Consider the following 20197-nt stretch of genomic DNA (forward strand, 5'->3'; position numbering starts at 1 on the left):
CTGTAATTTACCCTGGACTCCAGTTTCTGGAGCTGTTTCTTTCCACCCTTCATGGCCAGACTCTCAGCCTCATCCAGACGGTGCTGCAGGTCTTTAACAGTCACCTCCATGTTCTTCTTCATCCTCTCTAGATGAGAACTGGTGTCCTGCTCCTTCTTCAGCTCCTCAGCCATCATCGCAGCCTGAAATATAAGCCAATTCAAATGAATTAATCAATATAGATAGAAATGCCTTCCATGAAGGGTCCCTTTGTTACCACATGCAGCTAAATGAAGTTAAATAACTGTTTGATTTAGAGTAGAGTAAGAGAATGTTAACACTCACATCAGTGATGGCCTTCTTGGCCTTCTCCTCTGCATTTCTGGCCTCCTGGACTGCATCGTCCACCTCACCTTGAACCTGGACCAGATCAGCCTCAAGCTTCTTCTTGGTGTTAATAAGACTTGTATTCTGTGGGATTTAAGCAGGTAGTTTAGTGTACGTTTAACTAAAACTCTGTTATCATGTAACCTGAATTTGCTCCAAGTATAGTTTTTCTGTACTTGTGAGTGCAGCAGTCCCACACGTTCACTGGCATCCACCAGCTCCTGCTCCGCCACTTTGCGGCCTCTCTCTGTTTGCTCCAGTGCAGCTCTCAGCTCCTCAATCTCTGCTTGCATCAGGCTATTCCTGCGCTCCACCATGGCCACCTGCTCCTTCATGTCCTCCTGTCCTCTGAGAGCTTCATCAAGGTGCAGTTGGGCGTCCTGTGGCAATGTTTTTTCTTTGTTAGTGGCATGTCATGCTTCAATTAATTCATGTATCATATTATCAAATATTTAAGATGTATTGCAATTCCTCATTCTACAGAAGGATACCTTGAGTTGGCCTTGGACGTTCCTGAGCTGTTTCTGGGCCTCAGCAGCCTGGCGGTTGGCATGACTCAGCTGGATCTCCATCTCATTTAGATCACCCTCCATCTTCTTTTTGACTCTCAGGGCATCATTTCTGCTCCTGATCTCAGAGTCCAGAGTGCTCTGCATGGAATCCATCACTCTTTGGCTGTTCCTCTTGATCTGTTCCATCTCCTCGTCCTTCTCAGCAAGCTTCCTGTCAATCTCACTCTTCAACTGGTTCAGCTCCAGCTGCACACGAAGAATCTTGGACTCTTCATGCTCCAGGGTGCCCTATTGGATAGTATTTATTGAAAAAATTGTATCAACCTGACATAAAAATGGTGTAATGCTTGCTAAATAAGGAAATTAATTGATTTGACAATTTTAAGTAACAATACTTCAGCTTCTTCAAGTGCAGCCTGGATCTCTGATTTCTCAGACTCCACTGTCTTCTTGGCTTTCTCTAACTCATGAATGCTCTTTCCAGTCTCTCCAAGCTGCTCAGTGAGGTCAGAAATCTCCTCTAAAGGGTTTAAAGTGCAGAATTATCATAATTGAAAAAAATTACTGTTGTAATGCTTCTCTCTTTTTTAATCATTATTTTACAATAAAAGTGTAATTTACGTTGCAGATTCTTGTTCTCCCTCTTCAGGGTCTCGAGGTGGTCAAGAGCTTCTTCATAGGAGTTCTTCATTTTGAAAAGCTCAGTGCTGAGAGAACGAGCTTCTTTCTGAGCAGCTTCCAGTTCAGCCTGGCTTTCCTCATACTTCTGTTTCCACTCTGCTAGGACCTGATGATGAAAGAAGTGTAATAATTGTTAATTTGCAAAATCAATGGATCAAGGTATACTGTAGATTTAAAGATTATCCACATCCTTCTAACCTTATCAAAGTTTCTTTGCTTCTTGTCAAGGTTGGCAGCCAATGCATTTGCCCTCTCCCCATCAATCATGAGGTCCTCTACTTCACCCTGCAGTCTCTGTTTGGTCTTTTCCAGTGAGGCACACTTGGAGTTCACTGCCTCAATGGATTCTTCAGCATCCTGCAGACGCTGTGCAAGCTTTTTCCTGAAGAATGTGGTATAAATTTTGAAATCTTGCTTATATTTGTTATTAAATGTACAGTACTAATGATTGTTTATTCTTTGCTGTATTTACTTGGCTTCCTCAAGCTCCTCAGTGCGCTGGATGGCATCAGTCTCATATTTGGCTCTCCACTGGGCCACTTCACTGTTGGCCTTAGACATTCCACGCTGGAGTTCAGCTTTGGCCTCCTGCTCCTCCTCATACTGCTCTCTGAGCAAATCACAGTCATGGCGGGCGGACCAAACTGCGCATTCTTAGCCTTGAAGTCAAAAGTGAAAAACATTGAAGTGAAACTGTTTCCTTTCCTATTGTGCACAGCTATGTTCATAGCTATACACAGTACCTGATAACAGATTTATTTTGTAGGTACACACCTTAAGCTCTTCTTCAATATGTCTTTTGAGTTCCTCAATCTGCTGAGTGTAAGCCTGTTTGCCTCTTGTCAGTTGAGAAACAAGAGCTTCTTTCTCCTCCAGTTGACGGCCAAATTCACCTAGTATGAGACAATGTATAATTTATGATTCACAAAATAGTTGTATGATGTCAGTAATGGGTTTTTGAATCACTTCTGTTTTTGCACAGTTCTGTGGCATTGTGTGCATCGTATATTCAGTATTTACTTACCATTTTCAGTTTGGAGCCTTGCCTTTAGGGCATTTAAATCATTAAGTTGGCGTACAAACTCATCATTCTTTGATTTTAGCTCACTTGCTTGGTCTTCTAATGTACGGCACATCTTTTCAAGGTTTGCCTACATAAATTAAGAAATATCAACTTTTTTGAACTCCCTGAGATTCTTTTGGAAATTGTTCACATTTCAAGCTCCTAAAGTTAAAGTAGTTTTGAAAAACTAATAATAGATCTTTACTTTTTAAGTTTTCTCAACATTGTACAGTACCTTTGCTTTAGCCACAGCCTCCAAGTTGCTTGTCAAGTCATCAATCTCCATCTTGTATTCACTCTTCTCCTTCTCCAGCTTCTGCTTGACTCGCTGGAGGTTGTCGATCTGTTCTCCGAGTTCAGCCACACTGTCTGCCTGCTTCTTTCGGAGAGCTGCAGCTGTAGCTTCATGCTGCAAGGTAGACTCTTCCAGATCACGACGCATCTTCTGGAATTCGGCTTCGCGCTTCTTGTTCATCTCAATCTGAGCAGCAGTGGCACCACCAGCTTCCTCAAGCCTCTCACTGATCTCTTCAAGTTCCCTGGAGAGATCAGCTCTCTGCTTCTCCACTTTGGCACGAGCAGATCGCTCTGCCTCAATTTCCTCTTCTAGCTCCTCGATACGGGCCTAAATGAAAAAAAAGACTTCTTTATTGATATTTGTAATATGGATTTTTCCAGCTATGCATCTACTTCACCATTACACATCAGAAAGATTAGGGTTAGTGTTACCTGAAGTTCTTTGATCTTCTTCTGAAGCTGTGCTCCCAAAGACTGTTCATCCTCAATCTTGCTGAGAAGTTGACTTATCTCAAAGTCCTTCGCTTCCTCAAGCCTCTCGCTGATCTCTTCAAGTTCCCTGGAGAGATCAGCTCTCTGCTTCTCCACTTTAGCACGAGCAGCTCGCTCTGCCTCAATTTCCTCTTCCAGCTCCTCTATACGGGCCTAAATAAAGAAAGAGAATTAATTCTTTAGTGATCTTTGTAATGTGGGTTTTCACAGCTATGCATCTACTTCACCATTTCACATCGGAAAGATTGGGGTTAGTGTTACCTGAAGTTCTTTGATCTTCTTCTGAAGCTGTGCTCCCAAAGACTGTTCATCCTCAATCTTGCTGAGAAGCTGACTTATCTCAAAGTCCCTCCTGTTTTTAAAGTAGCATTTTGTAAAATGTGCAAAATACTTACTTTTTAAAAATGTTTAATTGTGTAAAGACAGATGCCTACTCACTTTTTGATCTTCTCATCTGATTGCTGTTTCTCATTCTCCAGGTCCATTATGGACTCCTGGGCCAGTTTCAGATCACCCTCAAGCTTCCTCTTGACTCTCTCAAGGTCCATACGGAGCTTCTTCTCTTGCTCCAATGAGCCCTCAAGCTATTGTGACAGTCACCCTCAAGCTTCCTCTTGGCTCTCTCAAGGTCCATACGGAGCTTCTTCTCTTGTTCCAGTGAGCCCTCAAGCTATTGTGACAGAAACCAGAGCAATAAAATATTAATTAGCAACAATTTTACTTTCCCATTGATTTATGGTCTTATTCTCATGCTAAACATCTTACATCGTCAACTTGCTGCTCAAGCTTTGTCTTAGCTTTAGTCAGAGTGTTGACTTTGTCTTCCTCTGCCTGAAGGTCATCAAGAGTCTGCTGGTGTGCCTCTTGGAGGGCTTTCTTCTCTTTGGTCAGCTTGGCAATGCTCTCATCCTGAGAGGCCATCTCCTCCGTCAGGTTTTTCACCTAAATGGAAACATTGATTACTGGTTTCATTATCAAGAGCCTGAATCACAATCTGCAGTATATATATATATATATATATATATAATACTGACTTTATTCTCTGTTGCATGTTTCTCCTTCTCCACTTTTGCCAAGGTGAGCTCCAGGTCATCAATGTCTTTCTTCAGCTCGGAGCATTCATCCTCCAGTTTCCTCTTCTTGGCAGTCAGTTCAGCATTGATTTCCTCTTCATCCTCCAGTCTCTCGCTTGTCTCTTTGAGTTTGGCCTCGAGCTGGATCTTGCTTTTGATGAGCCCTTCACATCTCTCCTCAGCATCAGAGAGGTTTTCAGATTCCTGTTCATTGACATGGATGTAGTTAATGATTTATTTTCATAGCTGTAGGATCCATATTAGGATCAATAAGAGCTGAAATACTCACAGAAGCTACTTGCAGTTGAAGATCGTTTTTCTCCTGAAGAAGGGACACCATTTTCTCCTCAAGCTCCTTCTTTTTAGCTAATGCCTTTGTTAAATCTTCTTTCATCTTCTCAAAGTTTTCCTTCATCACCGCCATTTCTTTCTCAGTCTCTGCACTCTTCAGAAGAGGCTTGATCTTGAAGTAGAGCTTCATCCATGGCCAATGTTTGACATTCATGAATGAGCGGATGTTGTATTGGATGGAATAAATTGCTTCTCTGTGTAAAATGTAATCAGTTAATCAGTCATTATCACTTTGTGGTTTTAAAGAGTTGTGTTCCAGACAGTTTTGTAAGTTCATTGTACCTCCTTTCCATCATTTTGACAAACTCCTTCCTCATGACGTATCCACGGCACAAAGCCTGAGTCATGGTAACCAGATGTGCTAGTTTCTCATCTCTCATCTCCTCAAGAGTACCCAACAGACCAGCTTTGAAGAACACCTGTACAAATGATACATGATATACAAGTATATAATGATGTTTAGTGGTACATTATATAAGCCTTTCCATGTAGATTTGAGCTTAGACATTTGCTGAGTAGCTCACCTTGGTGTGTCCAAACTTGTATTGGGTGTGGTCCACATCAATAGATGCCAAGAGTTTCTCTGAAGCCTTTTTGTTGTCAATGAACTGTCCCTCAGGGATAACGCTAGCATTTAATACTTTGTATCTAGAGGACATTCATGGGAGAGTTGTTCTCGTGAAACATGTAAGATGGTGAAGATTAGGTGATGCATCATCTATAAGTAAGATGTTGTAAAAAGGTGTCTTTACCTCTGCTTGAAGTCACCGTAGAGGATTCTGCTGGGGAAACCCTTCCTGCAAATTCTGATACCCTCCAGCACACCATTACACCTGAGCTGGTGGATAACCAGGAAGTTCTCCATCAGACCTGAAATACAAATGTTCTTAAGGTTCCAGAGATATTCTGATCCATTTCAGCCTTTAGGGATTAAGTTTACCTGGAGTCTTGGATTCATTAGGAATCAAGCAGCGCACAAAGTGAGGGTGAGTGCTCCTCAGGTTAGTCATCAGCTTACCCAAGTTCTCCTGTGGAAATGTTTATGCCATTAGTCCAGTGTTTAATGGAGAAGACGTTCACATCCTTCATTAAAAGGGAGAATCTGTTTACCCTAAAAAGTGCAGACACCGTCTGGAAGGAACCACCCTTCTTCTTGCCTTTCTTTCCACCACCGCCCTCAGCTGTTTTATATCATTGAAAGTTGTTAATGCTCAATTTGTGTTGCTTTCCATTAACTTTTTCAATAAATCACTATGTGATAATGTCTTGCACATAATTAAAACACAAAGGAATTCGGGAAATTCAGATGTTCGTACCTTCAGCATGAGCAACATATAGTAAGGCCAGCAGTTTGACCGATGACTTTTGGTAGAGTTGCACGACAGAGTCGTTTAGTGGATCCTTGTTCTTGTCCAACCAGCCACTAATGTTGTAGTCCACAGTGCCGGCGTAGTGCACCAGAGAGAAGTGGGCCTCTGCCTTACCTTTGGCAGGCTTGGGTTTCTGGAAAGCTGCACTTTTTCAAGGATGGAGAAGATGCCCATTGGCTGTTGAAGAAATATTCACACTTAAGCACAGACACAATGAGAATAGTCATTTTAATTTACTGAATATCCTCTTACCTTCTCAATAAGCTCAATGCAGGCAGCCAAGTCCATACCAAAGTCAATGAACTCCCAATCAATGCCTTCTTTCTTGTACTCCTCTTGCTCCAGAACAAACATGTGGTGATTGAAGAACTGTTGCAGTTTCTCATTTGTGAAGTTGATGCAAAGCTGCTCCAAGCTGTTGAACTGAAAATTAAACCGAAGCAAGCTCTTACTGCTGACTGTTATCTATTATGTCTCATTTTTTTACAGACATTAATGATTGAAGCTCACATCAAATATCTCAAATCCAGCGATGTCCAGCACACCAATGAAGAACTGTCTAGGCTGCTTGGTGTCCAACATCTCATTGATACGGACGACCATCCACAAGAACATTTTCTCATAGACAGACTTGCTGAGGGCCGAGACTGCATTGTTCACCTGAAAAATTCAGAGGTCAGCGTAACTGATATGAAACTTTACTTTCTGTCGGGTGAATGTCTTTTATGAATGTCTACGGGACATTTCTAGGTCTATTCATCACCTGTGGTACTGTCTGGCCTTTGGTCACCATCTCATTCCCGACCTTCACTCTGGGGTAGCACAGAGCTTTCAGCATGTCAGCGGAGTTGAGGCCAATGAGGTAGGCGATTTTATCAGCCACTGAGGAAGAACAGTTTTACGCATTATTGTTGCTAATGAAGTCCATGTTTGCATGCTAATATGTGCTACTAGAACGTCTTACCCTCAGTGCCGTCAGGTTCAGCCTGCTCCTCTCTCTGCTTCTGTTTGAACTTCATGCTCCCATGATGCATCACAGCACCTGTCAGCTTGTAGATGCTAATTTTCTCATCAGCAGTGAAGCCCAGAATGTCAATGGCAGTCTGTTTTTACACCGACCAAATAAATCACAAATTATTCGTTAGAGAGCCAAAAGAGAAGCATATTTTGTATTGTATTACTACTTATAATAATATTGCAGTTGTCCACATACATCTGTGGCAATGAACTCCTCCACATCATTGATGCTTTTGACAGAGATTTCACCCTGGCTGATCATTGGATAGTCATAAGGGTTGGTGGTGATGAGCAGGGCCTCTGCAAAGAGTTGATGTGCAGCATGTTATCAGTGTTCTCAAACATGGAAATAACTGAAGCACACAATCCTGTAGATTTCTCACCGAGCAGCTCAGGCTTATGTCCAGTCATGAGCTGGTAGAAGATGTGGTAACTCCTCTCAGCAGACAGCTGGAATGTCACGCTTGACTTTTCTAGCAGATCTTTCCAAGAAAAAAAAAAAGAGGACAAAAGACATTGTGTTCAATTGATTAACCCACATCTTAGACTCCAAATAAAATGGTAACTCCTCTCAGCAGACAGCTGGAATGTTACTCTCGATTTTTCCAGCAAATCTTTTGGAAAAAAAAAAGTTAAAAAAGATGCTTGAGTTCAGTTGATGAATCCACCTGTTATCATCCAAATAAAAATATTTGGCTTAAAACAATGCTGTCTCACAAGTTTCAATATCAGCTGAGGCCAGTTTTCCAGTGGTCGCAAAGTGAATCCTGATGAATTTACCCTACAGAGAGGAAATATTTAGAACAGCTTAGAATTTCCCATATTTGGAATGTTAAGTGAATTTGTATAATGCATTTAATTTGACCTCAGCAACTTACAAAACGAGAGGAGTTGTCATTCCTTACAGTCTTGGCATTTCCATAAGCCTCCAGCAGAGGGTTGGCTGCAATGATTTGATCCTCTAGCGACCCCTGGTGAGTATTTAAGTAATTTCATCATGTAGAATAATTCTGTCACTGTGCTTTAGATGATGTTTGATTTAGTGTAGTGACCTGCATTTTGCCAGGGACAGGTTCTGCCTTCTTCGGTCCAGACACAGCGATTGTCGCAAAGTACTGGATCACACGTTTGGTGTTGACAGTCTTTCCTGCACCAGATTCTCCACTGAGTGGAAAAGATGGAAAATAACATATTTTAGAATCTTAGAAATGACTTGTTTGATACGTTAGCTTTTGTTTAAGTGCTTCTTTAAAAACCATAATCGTCAGGCAGTACATTTACATGCACACCAGAAATCTGATTAAGATATGAAACTGGCATTTGCATCTACATGCATCGTTTTAGCAGAGTGGTTTTAACCTTACGTACAGTGGGTACGGAAAGTATTCAGACCCCCTTAAATTTTTCACTCTTTGTTATATTGCAGCCATTTGCTAAAATCATTTAAGTTAATTTTTTTTCCTCATTAATGTACACACAGCACCCCATATTGACAGAAAAACACAGAATTGTTGACATTTTTGCAAATTTATTAAAAAAGAAAAACTGAAAAATGCTCAGTATTTAGTAGAAGCACCCATTTGATCTAATACAGCCATGAGTCTTATTGGGAAAGATGCAACAAGTTTTTCACACATGGATTTGGGGATCCTCTGCCATTCCCTCTTGCAGATCCACTCCAGTTCTGTCAGGTTATGCAACACTGTCAGTAAGCAGTTTTTCCTCCACACTTTTCTGTTACTTTGGTTGTCCCATTTTTTTTTTTTAATTAATTAATTTGACATGCCCACATAAGCCACTGCTTTCTCTCAATCAATTAAACAGCCTTCACTTTTACATTTCACAGTGCTGCTTTCTGCAAAAACCCTTGAATAAGCAGTTTTCTTAAGTGCATATAAACATTCACTCGTTTAACTTCTTATACAGGGCTCCAGACTGCTCCAGTGTCTATTTCGTGCACAACTTGAACAAATTACAACAGGTAAAGCTGTCAGCTGTATGGACATTAGCAATACCCTTTACAATTCTTGTTCATAATCGATACTAATATGGATTCTTATCATCAAGGTCTTTAGTCTATGATGTGTTCTGTTAATACGTGAACTTCATATTATTTGTAGCAGACTTGCCATTTAATAATCTCAATAAGCTTTGTGCTGTTAACTTTTAATAAAGTATCAGCTTTAAAATTCATAACGAAGTTCAAACAATAAATACCGTTTTGGTGCTCTTTAATGTGGCATGAGCGATCGCTTTAGCGCCTCAGTTCAAGCAGCACGTGAACCTATCATATTTTTCTATTCATCTTTACTACTATAGTACGAAATAAACGTGAATGGACATCAAAAGTTATGCACTATACTGAATATTCATATTTTTACTTAACCTGTTAACCTGACAACATTTAAAGGATACATTGATTAAGAGCCCAAACTACACTCAATGGCCAAGTGATGCTGACATAATTATGGTCTGTGATATTGGCATAGATTCTGTGTAATAAACAATTCTTTGTGACTGTAAATAGTTCTCAAATCGGAAAAGACATTTAGTTCCCACTTTAAATTAACCTTAGTTTCCACAACATCTACAAAATAGATTAAAATGCTAATAAAGACAGGAAAATATGAGACATAAACACATAACAGTATGACTGAAATGGTAAATTGTTAAAAAATAAATAAATAAATGAAAAACATTTATTTGGTGGCACTTAAAAAGACTGTAAATAGTTCTCAAATCGGTAAAGACATTTAGTTCCCACTTTAAATTAACCTTAGTTTCCACAACATCTACAAAATAGATTAAAATGCTAATAAAGACAGGAAAATATGAGACATAAACACATAACAGTATGACTGAAATGGTAAATTGTTAAAAAATAAATAAATAAATGAAAAACATTTATTTGGTGGCACTTAAAAAATAATTTGGCGACTAATTTTTTTATAGGAGCCAATGGCTCTTTAATTTGTTTTTTTTGTTTGGAGCCCTGTTATACAAAAACCTTTTAATGATCGTAGTCTACTTACGTAATCAGGATAGACTGATTCTCCCTGTCTGAAACAAGTTCATAATGTTATTTTAAGTAAAACCACTAAACAGATTTTTTTCCATTTTTTATTTAAATTGTACATTTATCAAGCTAAATTTAGGCAGGCTCAGGTTTAGCACAAAATAAGCACACTTCTAAGACAATGTATTTTTTTTATTGGTCTACAAATTGGATTGAAAATGTATATCCCCACTTACCAGTGAGCATGAACTGGTAGGCGTTGTCGGAGATGGAGAAGATGTGAGGTGGGGCTTCAATCCTCTTTTTGCCTCTGTATCCAGCCACAACAACTGAGTCGTACACTGGGAGCCACTTGTAGGGATTGACAGTGGCGCAGAACAAGCCAGAGTAGGTCTGAAACAGAGATAGATAGTCCAGTTTTACAATGCTGCCATCCAATCCTAGGAATAAAACATGATTTACTTAGACTTACGTAGATCATCCATGCTGCGTAACGCTCTTTGAGGTTATACAGCACAGCAGGCTCATTGAGGTGGGTCATCATGGCCATGTCCTCAATTTTGTCAAACTTGGGAGGATTCATGGGGAAGATTTCAGCTTCTTTTACCGTGAGTGTCTAAAAAGTTTTCAGCAAGGGTGACACATTTACTAAATATGAAAATGTTTGATTCATGTGGCATAGCATCATGCAAAATTGTTTTGCAGAAGATCAACACATTTTCTAATTGTACTTACTTTCCCACACTGAGTTTTGACAGTAGCTTTGCCACCCTCTTTACTAACAAGAGTACCCTTGAGGTACATCTCGTCTGGCTCTGTCACGAAGAATGCCGTTTTGGCATCAAAGGGGGTGTTCTGAGCCTCGATTCTCTCTCTTTCTGGCTTCCGGAGGTAAACGGCCGCCGGGCCGAAACACTCCATTTCACCATCTCCCATGATTGCGGTTTACTGTGACAAATGACAAAGGAGAGAATGTGGTGAGGGTCGTTCACTCTGGTACTATAGTGTGATTTCACATGTTCATTGTAATGAAGAGATTTACTGCTGATTTCATTAGTAGAGTTGTGTTTCTTTTAACCTTATTTCTGTTGTGTTTCAGTTTCAGTTATGGCAGAAGATTGGAAAGCTAATTGGTAGGTCTTGACAATTTGTTCATGATTGTAGAGCAATTATATTCAAGCATAATACCTGCTGTCGTTTCCAGAGAGAATGTGTCTGATGTGTCTGAGGTAGGAGATGCTAAGAGAAAGGCAAAAAAATCTGTCAATCCCATGCAGCGAATATGTGCTTACTTGTAGTAATTCAGTCAGATTAGTTTCAAAAGCATGTTGAATATACAGTGTCCATAATGTAAACTCTTAAATATGCTGACTAATGACCATGAGTCAGCATTAGCCATTACGCAAAACACTAGTATGTAATATTAGGTTAGTAGTAGAAGGAGAACATGAAGAGAAACTCACCCACCTTCGAGTTCCAGTCAGTCCTTAGAGGAGCCTGAAGCAGCGTCTTATATAGACAGAATAATGTTCACTCAGCAGAATGCACTCACTGTATTTGGTCATGTATTTGTAGCTCAACAGGAATTTACATGTATTTGTAGCTCCTGCTTGTTTCAACAGGAATTTTTGGAACTGATTGTTACGTTCATCAATATCATGGCACTGACCAAAAATATGTTAGCACTAATTGTAATTAACTGTCCAGCCTTACTTCGTTTTTTTTTGGTTTTGTTTATAAGAAATACTGTGTTAGAGAACATCTTGTAGAACAGATAGTATAAAGAGATAATGGCAGTGAATGCTTCGCTAAGATGAGGTGAATTGACACCTTGATGAATTAAATGAATATTTGAAAATAAGCCACCAATACTGTGATTAAAAATTATACTTGATGTATTTATGGGCATGATCAAGCGCCTTAACCTTGAGAAAGGGTTGTTATGTGAAGGGTATCAGTTACTGGAGTTCAGACATTGTTTGGGTCTTATGTTGAGCATAATCTTCTTCAAGTGCCTTGGCACTACAGTAGAGCCCAGTTTAGCCGTGGAGAAGCTCTCAAATGTCACTGGGATACTGTTCCCAGAAGCCTTGGAAGCTTTTTGTGTGACAAAGCAGCAAATTTGGGCACAGCAGTTGTCATTTATGTCTGTGACACTTGTGTTGAAGGCCAGCCTCGATCTGGCAGAATAACGCTGCATTGCTGTGTAGACAAAACTATGAAAAGGACTGAGATGTGTTCGGTGAAATTTGTATTTTTTTCAGGTCATATTCCATATTAATAACATAAACACAGTTGCAAGTAATGCTTTACAAAGCTTTTAATGTTCCTTAAGTGAGTTTTTTTATATTGTGGTCTCTTTTAAGACATCCTAATCAGGTGAATAATGCATATCGCTAAGACATAATAAGACATGTAGAAGTTAAACACATTAAAGCATCTGATTTCATCCGGTTCTTATTTGGACTAAATGCTAGCTTTGTTTTTGGCCATGCGTTTTATTTATCTTCTCCTATGTCTCTGCTCATTTCCAGCTTGTTATTTCAGTTTTACGCTCTTCTAATGGCTGTGCTAGTCTGTTGGGCTTCGGGTGTCTGTTAATTTGTGAAATTTTGTTTAGAGTCGTAGTCCATATTACAGTCAAAGTCTTTTTTTTTGCACTTTTCACAATACACATGGTTTCAAAGCAGCTTTACAGAAAGTCATACTTTTAGGTCTATAATGTCTAATGACTGGACTGTATGACAATATATAACAATGATACAAGTGATCCTCCATGTTTAGATCTAGCACATATATCAGTGCTGCAGTGACTCATTCAAATGCATTTATGATCATTGGATGACTAAATCCATGATCAGTGAGTCTTGTCTTATGGTTCTGAGCAGTAATGAAAGCACTAATGCATGAATGCATCATGAAAGCGCCCCTGATTGCTGTGTGCCTGACTTTGGATTGTGCCCTTGTCCTTTTGCTTTTCCTTTCAAGGGCAATGCAATGCGTCCAACCATCTTTCCTAGTACTTTTAAGAAGATGGCAGGAGGCTGTGGAATAAATTCTAAGGCGTTGACACTTTATAAGATGGGAACATGTGGTCAATAAAATTCTAAGGCATCTTTTCCCTAAGGGTGGTCATATTAGGACTTTACACAAATATAGCTGGTCGGTCAGCTATGCCATTGGGGTTTTGCCATTTGTCAGCATAGGTCACAAGCATTATTGTGGTATCAAGTTGAAAGCTTTGATATCAAACGGTCATTCGCTTTAATCTACTCTGTCTTGGACACCCATATTTGAAAGAATATTGTAGGAAGCTTTTAACTCTTTAGTTGGTCTTCAGTCAAGTTATTAGTCTATAGTTATTGGCCATTCCTTTGTTTGGTCATGATAAAGGAAGACTTTACATTAGCATTTTCTTTATTTATTAATTTAGGATATGCTTTTATTCAGCAACTGGTACACAGGCATGCTATTGGTGCACTGATTGTTCGACTTTCCTGCTGTTGGCATTCAGTAGTGGAAAACAGCTGAACTGGCCAGGTAACATTTTTTTTGTGTGATACGGGACAGGTTTGGTGATATGGGTTGGTTTATAGGTTGGTTAATATTGATGTGTAGTATGGGTAAGGTTAGGGACAGGTTTGGTGGTATGGGTTGGTTAAGGGGTCAGTAGAGTACAGTGGTCAATTTGATTACTATGAGGGAACACAGTTCAATCTGTTTAAATTACATTGTTTTGATAAATGATAAGTGGAGTATTTTCTTGAAAAAAAATTGTTTTTTTCTCCTGAAGATGTATGATTGAAGGAATATTCTGTTTAATGATACACAATAGTATACTAATATAATAAGTGTTGAGGTAATAAAAACATGTTTTGCACCCAAATTACAATGTTATGTCTTTAGCAAGCATGTAGCTACACTTAACTATAACCACCCTTTACACAAACATTGTTACAGCAGCTGAAAGTCCAGTGCACATAAAGATACAAAAAAATTAGTAAATGTTTATAAACATTTACAAATGATGAATAGTCTCAACTTTAGATTGTATACTGCAAAAACATAAACAAATAATTAATAAATAATTTGTTAAGATGTGAATAGTAGAGGTCTACACAACAAACAAAGACCAAATATATGACCTTTACAAACTGTGATTATGAGTTAATGAATAATGTGTTAACATTAATAGTTTGTGAAGTGCATAAAATGACTAAGCTATATTTTCACAACATTTGTAAATGTAAAAATGAGCATTAGCTAATATGTGAACTGAAGTTTAATGCCATTTGTTAGCATTCAAAAGTACAAATCAGTACAAATAAGCTTGTAATCATTGTATAATTTCTGTTAAAATAATTTGTAGATTTTTAAAAAGTGCATGATCATATGAATCGAAAGTTTAATGACATTTTTAAGCATTTCAATTTATATTAAAAGGGTCCTATTATGCTTTTTCACGTTTTCAACTTTAGTTAGTCTGTAATGTTGCTGTTTGATCATAAAAAAGATCTGCAAAGTTACAAAGCTCAAAGTCCAATTCAAAAGGAGATATTTTGTTTAACAGAAATCACTTTTCAAAAACTACAACGAACGACTCGTTTGGACTACAACACATATTTTTCCTGGATTTGTGATATCACAAATATGGACGAATGGGACGAGACCTGGTTGAGCTGCACTAGAGAAGGCAACGAATGTTATCACTGTGTCTGAGACACGCTAGCTTTCCCAAGGCAGACGAACTTAGAGTGCTTACAATCATCCGGGTTTAATTTGCGCTCAAATTGAATTGATTTTGACGCAATATTTAGGTTAGTTAATTGCATTAGTTATTATTAGTAGTAATATCTTTATTTGTGCCTTCACAGGGCAATTTATACAGCATCAACCTCACAAACAGACACATTTTATAAAGACATCGTGACAAAACTGCTAGAATAAAAACATCACAACAAGTACAACCACAACAACAAAAACCCGGGCATTAACAATGCACCTATTTTCATATATTAAAATAGTGTTAAAATTCATAGTACACCTTTATCTTTATGTTTCAAATAATTGTTTACAACCAAGACTGCATTTGGAACAAAAGATGTAGAAGCTCTAACAATCCTCCACTTGGGCACTCTATATTGTCTGCCTGAGGGGAGCAGTTCAAATTCTAAATACAAAATGTGTATCATCAAAGATAGTCAAGGACTTCCCAAGAACATTTTTCTCACACAGAGCAGATACCCCCAAATGTACAGAGCATGTAATCTTTGACACCAACTTAACAGTACTCTGCATCTGGGATCTACTTTTAACATTTAGTCCATAAAACCAACAAATCATAGCAAAAGTCAAGACAGTTTCAATAAAAGATCTATAATACATTATCAAAATAGATTTATCCACATCCAAGGACTTAAGCTTCCTCAATAAATATGACCATTTCTGTGCTTTTGAAACAACAAGATATGTTTTCCACCTAACTTAACTTATCATCAATAACTGTAGCCAAATACTTGTATGAATTTACCTTCTCAACTTCTTTACCTGCAATAACTACTTTAGATGGAATATCAACAGAGTTATAAAATTCTATCATCATGTCTTTAGTCTTGGAAGCATTTATTTGTAAATGAGAACTCTCGCACCAATCCAAAAAATAGTTCAGAATGGGCCCATGCTCTGTGTCACCCTGTTTTACTGTATCATCTGCATATTTAATAATGTGTCTGCCTGGATATTGACATCTGCACTTATCCATGTATAAAATAAATAATAGAGGTGAAAGAATACAGCCTTGTGGGCAACCCACAGAGGAATAAAGCTCCCGGGAATATTCTCCATTTACACATACTATTTGAGATCTGGTCAGAAAATCTAAAATCCAGGCCACCAAGCCCTTAGGAACATCAAATTCAGACAACAAACGTTCAGCTAAAAGAAGTGGTTAAATAGTGTTAAATGCGGATGAAAAATCTATGAATAATAATCGAGCATGAGTCGTACCAGTATCTATCCACATGTTTATATATGAAATTTAAGAGTGTCCGAGTGGCATCCTCCACACTCCTATTCCTCCTATAAACAAATTGTAGTGGATCAATCAGCTGACTAGTATACTCTACAATCCAAGTTTTAATAATTCTCTCAAAACACTTCATTAATAATGATGTTAAAGAAATCGGTCTGAAATCGTTCATTTGTCTGGCATTGGTCTTTTTAGGAATTGGTACAATAAAAGATTTTTTCCACACTGCAGGTACTCTCTGTAATTTCAAAGAGGTCTGATAAAATGACTGATATCACAGAGCTGATAAGCACAACTCCTCAAAACTCTCCCACTCACTTTATCAGGCCCCTGAAGGGAGCACGCAAACTTTTATTTTGTTGGGTGGTTTGCAAAACTCTCAAAACAGAGGCTTTATCAATCTGTAGATATTCCTCTGTTTTTAAGCTAGAATAAAAATCCATACACCTATCATTAAAATCATATGTATCAAATCTCCTTAAAAAGTCATTAAATTCATTTGCTATCTCTCCATTTTCTGTCAAAGACTTTGTCAAAGTAATTTCTGTTGGTTCTTTATTTTGTGCACAAGCCATTTCTTTTATTCCTTTCCATGCTGACTGAATATTTCCCTTAATAAACTTCTCCACTGATGCCTTATATATCCTTTTTGCCCTCCTAATTTCTCGTTTTACTTCCTTATTTACCTGACACTTTTCCAAATCTGTTCCTTGATAAAGAACCAACTAACACAAACTAACATTGAACAGTACTGCCACGGCATTTATTAATCCTAATGTTAATTTCATAATTAACATATTTACAAAAATGCATCTGTTAACATTAGTTAATGCACTGTGAACTAACATGAACATACACTGAACAATTCTGTTTATTAAGATGTATATATGTAAAAATTTATATATTTTTGATACTGCTGATGAATGTTAATGAATGAGACCTTATTGTAAAGTGTTTCCATTTTCTATAAATTTTATTGTCTTTGCCCCTCCCATTAACAGAACATTGCCAATGTATGCCGTCCTGTGCTCTCCAGCTGTTGGCATCCCATGCAAATGTCCTGTAAGTGTTTTCAGTCTAACAGCTGTAGAATAAATTAAGAGCAAGGAAGAGCAAGGATGAAGGGGGGGTGCAGTTGTGGCCTAATGGTTAGAGAGTCGGACTTGTAACAGGGTTTTGTTCCAATGTCCAAGCTCAAAATGAGGCGGAGGTGGTACCATCCTGATCATGTGCACACAATGTACCCACCCTTCAACTGGCTGAAACAAACACTTTTTACACGCAAAGTATTTTAGGTGTTCTAATAATTACATGATTGAAGAAAATGACAATTATCAGGTTAAATTTTACAAAAACAAACCTGTTGAACATTAAATTAAATACAACATAACAGCTAAAGGGTCCCTTTTGCAGTATAGGTGAACATAAACATAACATTAGGTTGTTAAACACTTTGTTTATAAATTGAAAATCTTTATTCAGTCTCCTGGTCCATGCATATCGCTTTGATCCAATATACATTTATCCACTTATTATAAAGTGTCTTTCTAGAAAACAAAACATTTTTTGCAACTTTCCGTGATTTTTTTCTGATAGAATACATCATGAAATTTAATCACAGTAGGGTAACAGGTGCATTAGAGCTAACATTAGCATCAAGCTACATAAGACTATTAATAAAATTAATGCTACGCTTTTACTCAAATCTCACTTCAAACCACCATCAAGTGGTTCCGATTGCTATCTAATGTGGATTTTGGTCATATAATGTTGTTAAGCTATTTGTAGCCTTTTATACTCAGCTAATAGCTACAGCAGCTTAGCATTTCTCATGTAAACATTCTTTATTGTTATGAAAATACCCCAAATCTCATGAAAATCACATACAAACCATATACTATCGTAATCGTGTGTTAATTAGCTTCATGTTTCGTGTGTTGAAGCGTTTCCTTGGGTTTATGTACGGAACTGAAAGCGGAAGAGATATGGAAGCTCGTCATCGGAAGAGACACTGGGCGGGATTTGAACGCGTAATATGATTGACACATGAGCAGTGAATGAGCATCTGTATCAGAACAGCGATCGCGGAAGAGAAAATGCAGACAGGCAGCGCTGGAAGCATCTAATGCTCATCGGATCGCGTAAATCAGTGGAAAATGAATAGAAATGAGATGATTCTGTGTAAAGAAATATCAAGTAAACATGTCTAAAGATATCAGTATTTCTCCAAATATGTACACTTTTGGACTAAAAAGCCTAATGGACGCTGTTCAATGACGCTTGCACGTGACTGCCTGAGTTTTGTCGACAACCAGAGGCGGCACAAAATTTGGCGGAGGCGGCCGCCTCATAATTCTCTATGCAGGAAAAACCCTGTGTAACCCGAAGGTCGTGAGTCCGAGTCTCAGGTCCGGCAGGAATTGTCGTTGGGGGGAGTGAATAACCAGCGCTCTCTTCCACCCTCAATATTTGTATATAATTATATAATATAATTGAGGTGAGACCCTTGAGCAAGACACCGAACCCCCAACTCCTCCCCGGGTGCTGCAGCAATATGCTGCCCACTGCTCTGGGTGTGTGTTCACGGTGTGTGTGTGTTCACTACTGTGTGTGTGCACTTGGATGGGTTAAATGCAGATTCAGAAGTAAGGGTCATCATACTTTACTACACGTCACTTCACTTTAAAAGAATGAAGATGAGACATCACACCACATCTACAAGCAAGCATAAACATTTACACACATTTATATTGTAACTAAAAGATGTACTCAGTAATGTTACTGCAATGGCTAAAATGTCAGTTGTCCTCAAATTTTAGTTACTGATGTCACTGTAGAAAAAGTTATTTGCTATCAGTTCTGATGATTAATGTTCTGTGAGCAATAGTGTTATAACTGCCGCCCCCCCCACCCTGTGAGATGTAAAATAAAACTGTTATTACACTGCTGTTATGACTAGAGTCTATTGCACATCACTTTAAACAGAAAAATTATAGTATTTAAGTATAGCCATTTTATTTTTCTGCAAAAATAAAATGTTTTAATGAGTACAAATTATTGAGTGTACCTCTAAAAATGTTTAAATCATATAGGGCACTGTCGGAAATGTCAGCCCAAACAGACCAGACAAAATGAATTAAGAGTTTAGAAGTAAGAGGTATTTGACACTATGGGTGGGTAAGAATGTTGTTTTTTTATCTTTTAGTTTTGGTTTTTTAATTTGCAATGAAAAGACATTTGTGACATGCTCTGTCAATGACTTGGGCGAAAAGGGGTCATTCCCTTGGTGCCCCTTGTGCAGAGTCTGCAGTTTCCAATCCATCATGATGGCTAATCAGGATGATCAGACTCAGTTATGCAATTCAGTTTGCGTGGTGCCCGCCCAAGTTCATCGGCATCCTTTTCACCTCAGTAAGAGGCGAGAACACTACTGTCCTGCATGCGGAGATTAATAGAGCCTGTCCCTCTGGCCGAGACGAAGCAAGGGTTTTACAGTCCCTACTTCATCATAACAAAGAAGGGTGGCGGGAGCTCGTTCTCCTCTCAACATCTCTCTGTCTAATCACCCTGAGGAAGGACCTTTTTACTCAGGGACAGGGCACGAAATGGCACCCGTGCCCAGACCTCTGGAACCTCCATGTCTGGCCCCAGGATGGGATGTGGAAGACCTGAGTGGGCTATTACTGGCAGTGATAGACACAGTCACTCACACCAGAGCCCCTTCGATGAGGTAGCTGTATGGTTGAAGTGGCGTCTTTTCGTTAATTGTTATTCTTACCGGGGAGAAGACCCATAGAGATGCCCCATCAGGTCAGTGCTTTCCTTACTACAGGAGAGGCTGGAGGGGCGGCTTTCCCTCTCAACCCTGAAAATGTACGTGGCACTGTGGAAGGTAAGTCATTTGAAAAGCACGACCTGATTGTTAGGTTCC

At 38.7% G+C, this 20197-nt stretch overlaps 1 pseudogene; it reads right to left on the bottom strand.

The window, feature by feature from the left end:
- Positions 1 to 11741, bottom strand: part of LOC107719045 (myosin heavy chain, fast skeletal muscle-like) — a 14994-nt pseudogene extending 3253 nt beyond the window's left edge.
- Between the last annotated feature and the right edge of the window lie 8456 nt (positions 11742 to 20197).

Source organism: Sinocyclocheilus rhinocerous, unplaced genomic scaffold (genome assembly GCF_001515625.1).
Source record: "Sinocyclocheilus rhinocerous isolate Xijiao unplaced genomic scaffold, SAMN03320098_v1.1 scaffold2648, whole genome shotgun sequence".
Classification (NCBI taxonomy): Eukaryota; Metazoa; Chordata; class Actinopteri; order Cypriniformes; family Cyprinidae; genus Sinocyclocheilus; species Sinocyclocheilus rhinocerous.